This window comes from Lygodium microphyllum, chromosome 9, assembly GCF_053477565.2.
Source record: "Lygodium microphyllum isolate KBCC chromosome 9, Lygodium_microphyllum_v1.1.10, whole genome shotgun sequence".
Lineage (NCBI taxonomy): Eukaryota > Viridiplantae > Streptophyta > Polypodiopsida > Schizaeales > Lygodiaceae > Lygodium > Lygodium microphyllum.
Genome location: NC_141143.1, coordinates 125,259,207 through 125,265,326, shown reverse-complemented (window position 1 = coordinate 125,265,326; position 6,120 = coordinate 125,259,207).

The window sequence follows — 6,120 nt, the reverse complement described above, 5'->3', positions numbered from 1 at the left end:
GGTATCATTTCTACATTACGCATGTTAACTGAAGATTTTTATTGGCCGCATATGGATGCAGATGTATCTAATTTTGTTTCTGAATGTCTGATTTGTCAAAGAATAAGAGACATCATGGTAAACAGTATGGGTTATTAATGCATTTATCTATTCCATCTAAACCTTGGGAACATATATCTATGGATTTCATTACTGGTTTACCAAATACTAAATCTAACCATGACATGATTTGGACAATTGTAGATAGATTTAGTAAGCAAGCATATTTCATTGCATGTAAGAAAACTTTAACAGCATCACAAGCAGCACAGTTATTTTTGAAAACTATTTTTACTAACCATGGATTGCCGAAAGTGATTATTTCAGATAGAGATTCTAGATTTTGTAATAATTTCTGGATTACACTGTTTGCAAATCTAGGCACAAAGATTGATTTCTCATCTGCATTTCATCCAGAAACAAATGGACAAACAGAAGCCACAAATAGCACTATTCTAGATCTTTTACGTGCATACACTATCTCTAAACCTCAGACATGGGATACTCATTTGCATTTATTACAGTTTGCTTACAATAATACACCGCACACATCTACAAAGAAAGCACCTTTTGAAGTTATTTATGGACATAGATTATCTACACCTGTTGCATCTTTGTCTAATAGAATACAAAGTGCCGATGATATTGCTGTTATGCATAATACTATTTTTGATGAAGTCAAGGATATGATTGCTAAAGCCCAACAATCATATACCAAACAAGCCAACAAGAAAAGACAAGCCATGAATTTCAAAATTGATGATTATGTTTGGCTTAGAATAGAGAAACGTAGACTGCAAAGTGTAGATAGACATCCAGTTGTCAAATTAGCCCCTAGATTCTACGGACCATTTAGAATCATTCATAAAATTAATGACAATGCATTCAAGTTAGAATTGCCATCTCATTGGAAAATTCATAATACCTTTCATATTAGTTTATTGAGACCATTTAGAGGACAATTACCTATCCACCCTGTATATGAAAACCCACCTTTATTAGAAGAAGAGACTGAAATCCTTGAACCAGAAGCCATCATAGATACTGACTACATGACCACTAGAACTGGCCGAAGGTATTCTAGATATCTAGTGAAATTTAAGAACCATCCTGTAGAAGAAGCACAATGGATGCACGCTAGAGACTTAAATGCTTTCCCCACTCTGTTAGCTCCACATTGAGCTAATAGCAATTGAGGTCAATTGCTATCCCACCCCGGGGGTATGATGCCAGGAGGCATATTCCACGGTGGATTCCGTGAGGTTTTACGGTGGATTCCGTAAACTTAGATGACCGGGGCTCATACGCAAAGAGGATTCTTTGTGCGAGAAGTTGATGGGGACGCCTGTCCTTTTCGGGCGTTTCATTAATTTAGTGTGTACATGGGTGATTCCATAGCGGGTGATTCTGCAAAATGCATATTAAATTAATAAACGTTTATGAGTTTAGAGTGCGCACTCGTAATAAATTAAGGTTAGGATTTATTTCTAACCAGTTGATTTATTTATGTAGCTGAAGACTGCTAGGTATTCACTTTTGTCGGTTTAATTGTGTTATTTTACTAACGATTGTGAATGCTTCAGTTGATGTGTAGAGATAGCAGCAGTGGCGGAGGAAAGCATTGGAGTCTAGCGGGTTTTCGATCTTTGGACTATATTTTGATAGGCGCCACGCCTATATTTTGTTATGTCTATAGAGACATCGATTATTTATTTTGTATGCGCTTATGCGCCTGGATATGTTATTTCTATTTGGACATTGAGATTGAGCGTGCCAGACTCTTTGGGCACCGTCCATTAGCTTTATTTTCCTATTTTTGGTAGAAAGCAAACTCAAAAGCTAAAAGCTTGTCATATTTTTGTAATTGGGCTATTTTTGAGCAAAAAGATTGGAAATATATATTAAATACATGCTTTGTGAAGCGCTCACACAAGGCATGGGGGAGATTCAACCCAATTTGTCTCTTGTCTCATGTCGTGCTTGTTTTTACATTGGTTTTTGTGCTAAAAAGTAGAGTGCTTTGTTCTTGGGGACCTTTGGGAATTCACTACGTGAGCTACCTGCGTCCGATCTGCGCACCAGTCACACTGTCATAAACTGCATGTGGACTGTTATGACAGTCCCAAAACAGTGTTAAATCAGTCCAAATGCTATGCCAACACATCAACCATCAAAACCAAGCATCAAAGCATGTTCATATGCCCGAAATGGAGCCTGTCCGAGTGCCAGTGGAGGGGGAGAGCTACTGTTGTGACTGTCAATGCTGAAGACACATATGGGAGGGCTGTGTGATTTTGTCAATTGTAAATGCTGGTCTTGGGGCTGCAAAAAATGGTGGCCAAGCTTCGGAGGGGTCCGGTTAAAGCCAAAGAAGGCCTCAAACAAGCTCCAGGAAGGGGAGAGCAGTCCACATATGAAATGAGAGCTGGGAGTGTAATGGCTGCCCTATTTCAAAAGGGCTGAAAACTGAGGTAAACCCTATAAAGAGTGAAGCAATACCTCTGTGTGAATGCCTTGAGGATGCCCAAAGGGGTCGGGAAGGTGCTCGAGAAGTCGGGGAGTGACGAGAGCTTGAAGGAGTTGGATATGGCTGCCGGGAAGGAGACCCAATGCGAGTGGGGAGTCGATGGGAAGCTGAGAATGCCACGAACCAAGCTCAAGAGTCGAGAAGCCGAGCTCTGATACTGGTTGAAAGGTGAGAAGGATCAAGGCTTGCACTCAAGAGCTATGGTAGGAGAGCAAGAGCAAGAAAGAGAGAGGCAAGAAATGGGAACTCCAACAGTCACAACGTGTGACCGGGCCTTCCTTTATTCAAACTGTCACTAAAATAATAAAGAATAAAGTGACGATGACGGGCGCCCGCCACCTGCAATGTGCAGTGGCGGTGACTATCAGTGTAGTAATACACGGGCGACTAGGCGGAGGTGCCTTTACCCCCAACAGAAATAAGAAAAGTATGATTCTTTGAAGTCTAAGTATGAAGAATGGGTATCAAAATTGCAACATACCATAACAAAAGACAAAATGTTTGTAGCATTGTTTGAAAATGGACAAATGAGTTGAGAACCAAATGCATGGCTGAAATGTAGGGCTTTATGGATAAGTATGTTACCTTGTAGGTTGATCATAAATTGTTTTTGGAAAGATTTCAGCCTTTATAGGTGGTTGAGCAATAAATCTTGAGAAATGTTGAAGTAGATATTGATGTTGATGTTGTCGTAGTATTGAGATCTGAGCTTCATGATATGAGAGATGTGTTGCTTGCTAATGTTAAGAATGCTTGAGAAATGGTTGCTAATAGGTTTATTGGAGTTATCTCAAGGCCGTATGAAATGCTTAGGGATTCATGTGTCTCATCAGTGTGGATGATGCTTTGATCCATGAGAAGGCAACTTTGGCTTATAAAGTACGCATTAGAGAGTAGATGCTTAGAATTGAACACAAAGATGGATAGTGCATTGAATTCTAAAAGAAATAGTGATGATTACATTGCTTATTTGTTGTAGTAGAAGGAATTTAAGCATGCTAATGGAGAGGATATGTTGAAGGAGCTGCTTCATGAAGTCCACGAGGAGCTGAAATGCACGGAGTAGGACTCTTTGTTGGTGATCAATGATGATCAAATGGCTGCTTATGTTTCATCATGTTTAGCTATTATCCCATACATACCTAGACATGTCATTTAGTTCTATTTGCAATTGTACTTTTTTGTTCCTATTATTCCATTATTACATAGCTACTAGTTTCATGTGATTGACACTTAGGATCGATTATGCAACTACACAAGAGGGCTTTGAGTATCCTAGAGGGGCTCATTGTTGCTTAGTGTGGCTTTCTAAGAAGTGTAAGGCCTCTCGCAACGTATAATTGTGTTCTCTGGGTTAGTTCTACATTGATGGGTTCAAGTCTTAACTGTCCTCGTCATCCATCGGGCTATGCCAGGTGTTGAGGCTTGAATTACACCTTAGTACTTTAGTATGCATGTAGTTGCTTAGTCTATCATATGTAAAGCAACCTTCAAATGTCACGAGATGACATGTGAAGGATGGCAACTATCCTAATGTGCCCCTTTTTGTATATATCTTCAACTAAAATGAAAGATCTTCTGGATAGTGCCATGTGGGGGTTGCTAATGGGGCTGATTTTACATTCCTGTCCTTGTATCCCGAATTTCTAATCCCATTAACTATGATTTCTCAATTCAAGTAATAATTGAGTAGTATTTTTCAGGATAGTGTATTGATGTACATGATTATGCTATATACTTCATGTCTATATAGGGTTACTAAAAACTATGTGCTATTTATGGTTGTTTTTATTATTTAGGAAGTTGTAGATAGTGATGTGGGCATTTTAGGTAGATTGTTATTTGTATTGATCATGATAGGCCATTGCAAGGAGGATGGAGAATCACTGTATGAGCTAGATGCAACCTAATGTAAGGCTATGACAACTAGACATGTTGAGGTGGATGTACTGCAACTAAGTGTGTAGCCTCACATTCATTATGATAGATATTTGGGACAATAAAATGCTTAGGCTAAGTAGGTATTGGGATGATCAGTGATTGTCTCTAGACCTCCACATGGATATAATCCATCTCTTGATTATCTCATGGTAATGGATTGTGGAGAGCCATCGTGTTATGAGGATGCTATGTTTAGGGATGATAATCATAAGTGGAAAAAGACTATGCAATCAAATATGGGTTCGTTAACTTGAGAATTGATTCTGTTGGTGAAAATATAAGCATAAATTACCATGCAAATGGATTTATAAGTTGAAAATGTCACCATCAGATGCATTACCTAAGTATAAGATAAGATTGGTAGCCAAGGGCTTTAAGCATGTGAAGGGGATAGACTTTGATAATATCTTCTCACTAGTAGTCAAGATGACCACTCTTTGTATAGTGCTTGCATTGGTTGCTAAGGAGGACATGAAGCTTGTCCAAATGTATGTAAAGACAACTTTCTTACACGGGGACTTGCATGATGATATCTACATGTAATAGTTAGACGGGTTTGTTGTATTGGATAGAGAACAATTATAAGCTTCACAAAAGTGTATGTCGACTAAAGTAGGCTCCAAGGGAGCGATACTATAAGTTTGATATATGAAGCTTCTCCAAATGTATGTAAAGACAACTTTCTTACACGGGAACTTGCATGATGATATCTACATGTAATAGTTAGAAGGGTTTGTTGTATTGGATAGATAACAATTATAAGCTTCACAAAAGTGTATGTCGACTAAAGTAGACTCCAAGGGAGAGATACTATAAGTTTGATATTTTTATGAGGTCTCAAGGATATATATAGAGTGTAACATATTGCTTTCTTTACACGAAGAAGGCTAATGATGGTAGTTTTAGGATGGATAATATGCTTATTATTGGGAAATCTATCTTGGTTGTGGATGCACTAAAGAAAAGGTTGCATGAAACCTTTGATATGAAGGATTTAGAGAATGCAGGACATATCATTGGCACACAAGAATTATACGAGATAAATACAAGGACAATCTCTATTTGTCTCAAAAGGAGTTATGGCTATTTTAGCCAAGAGGACAAATACAAGAACAATGAGGCTAGAACACATGTGGTTATTAACATTGACCTCAATCGACTTTTTGTTTAAGACCACTTGACACTTTTTATGATATCAAAACAATGAGAAATGTCTTTTAGAAATAGCCAATTGTTAAAATGGGATGCTGCTTTTGTAGTTTGTGCTCTCTCCTCTATAATGTATATATCACTTGAGTCTTCTCTCTTCTCCTTCTCCCTTACACTCTTGATCCTCTCTTCCCTTTCTCATTAAGTCCATGCTATAATAACAGGTGAGGAGAACCTTTCCTTCAACATCATGCATTGCCTCTATGCTTCCCACATCTCCATTTATCCTAGCTAAGGGTTGATAGATTTCTCTTAGAAGAATTGGAGTATTTGGATAGGTAAAAGCTAACTAAGATCTTGCTTTTGGAAGCATTGAAGTATTTGGATAGATAAGAGGTTACAATTTGTTGGCATCGAAGTCTTATATGAGTTAGGAGAGAGTAGACTTAAGGTCACAACCTTGT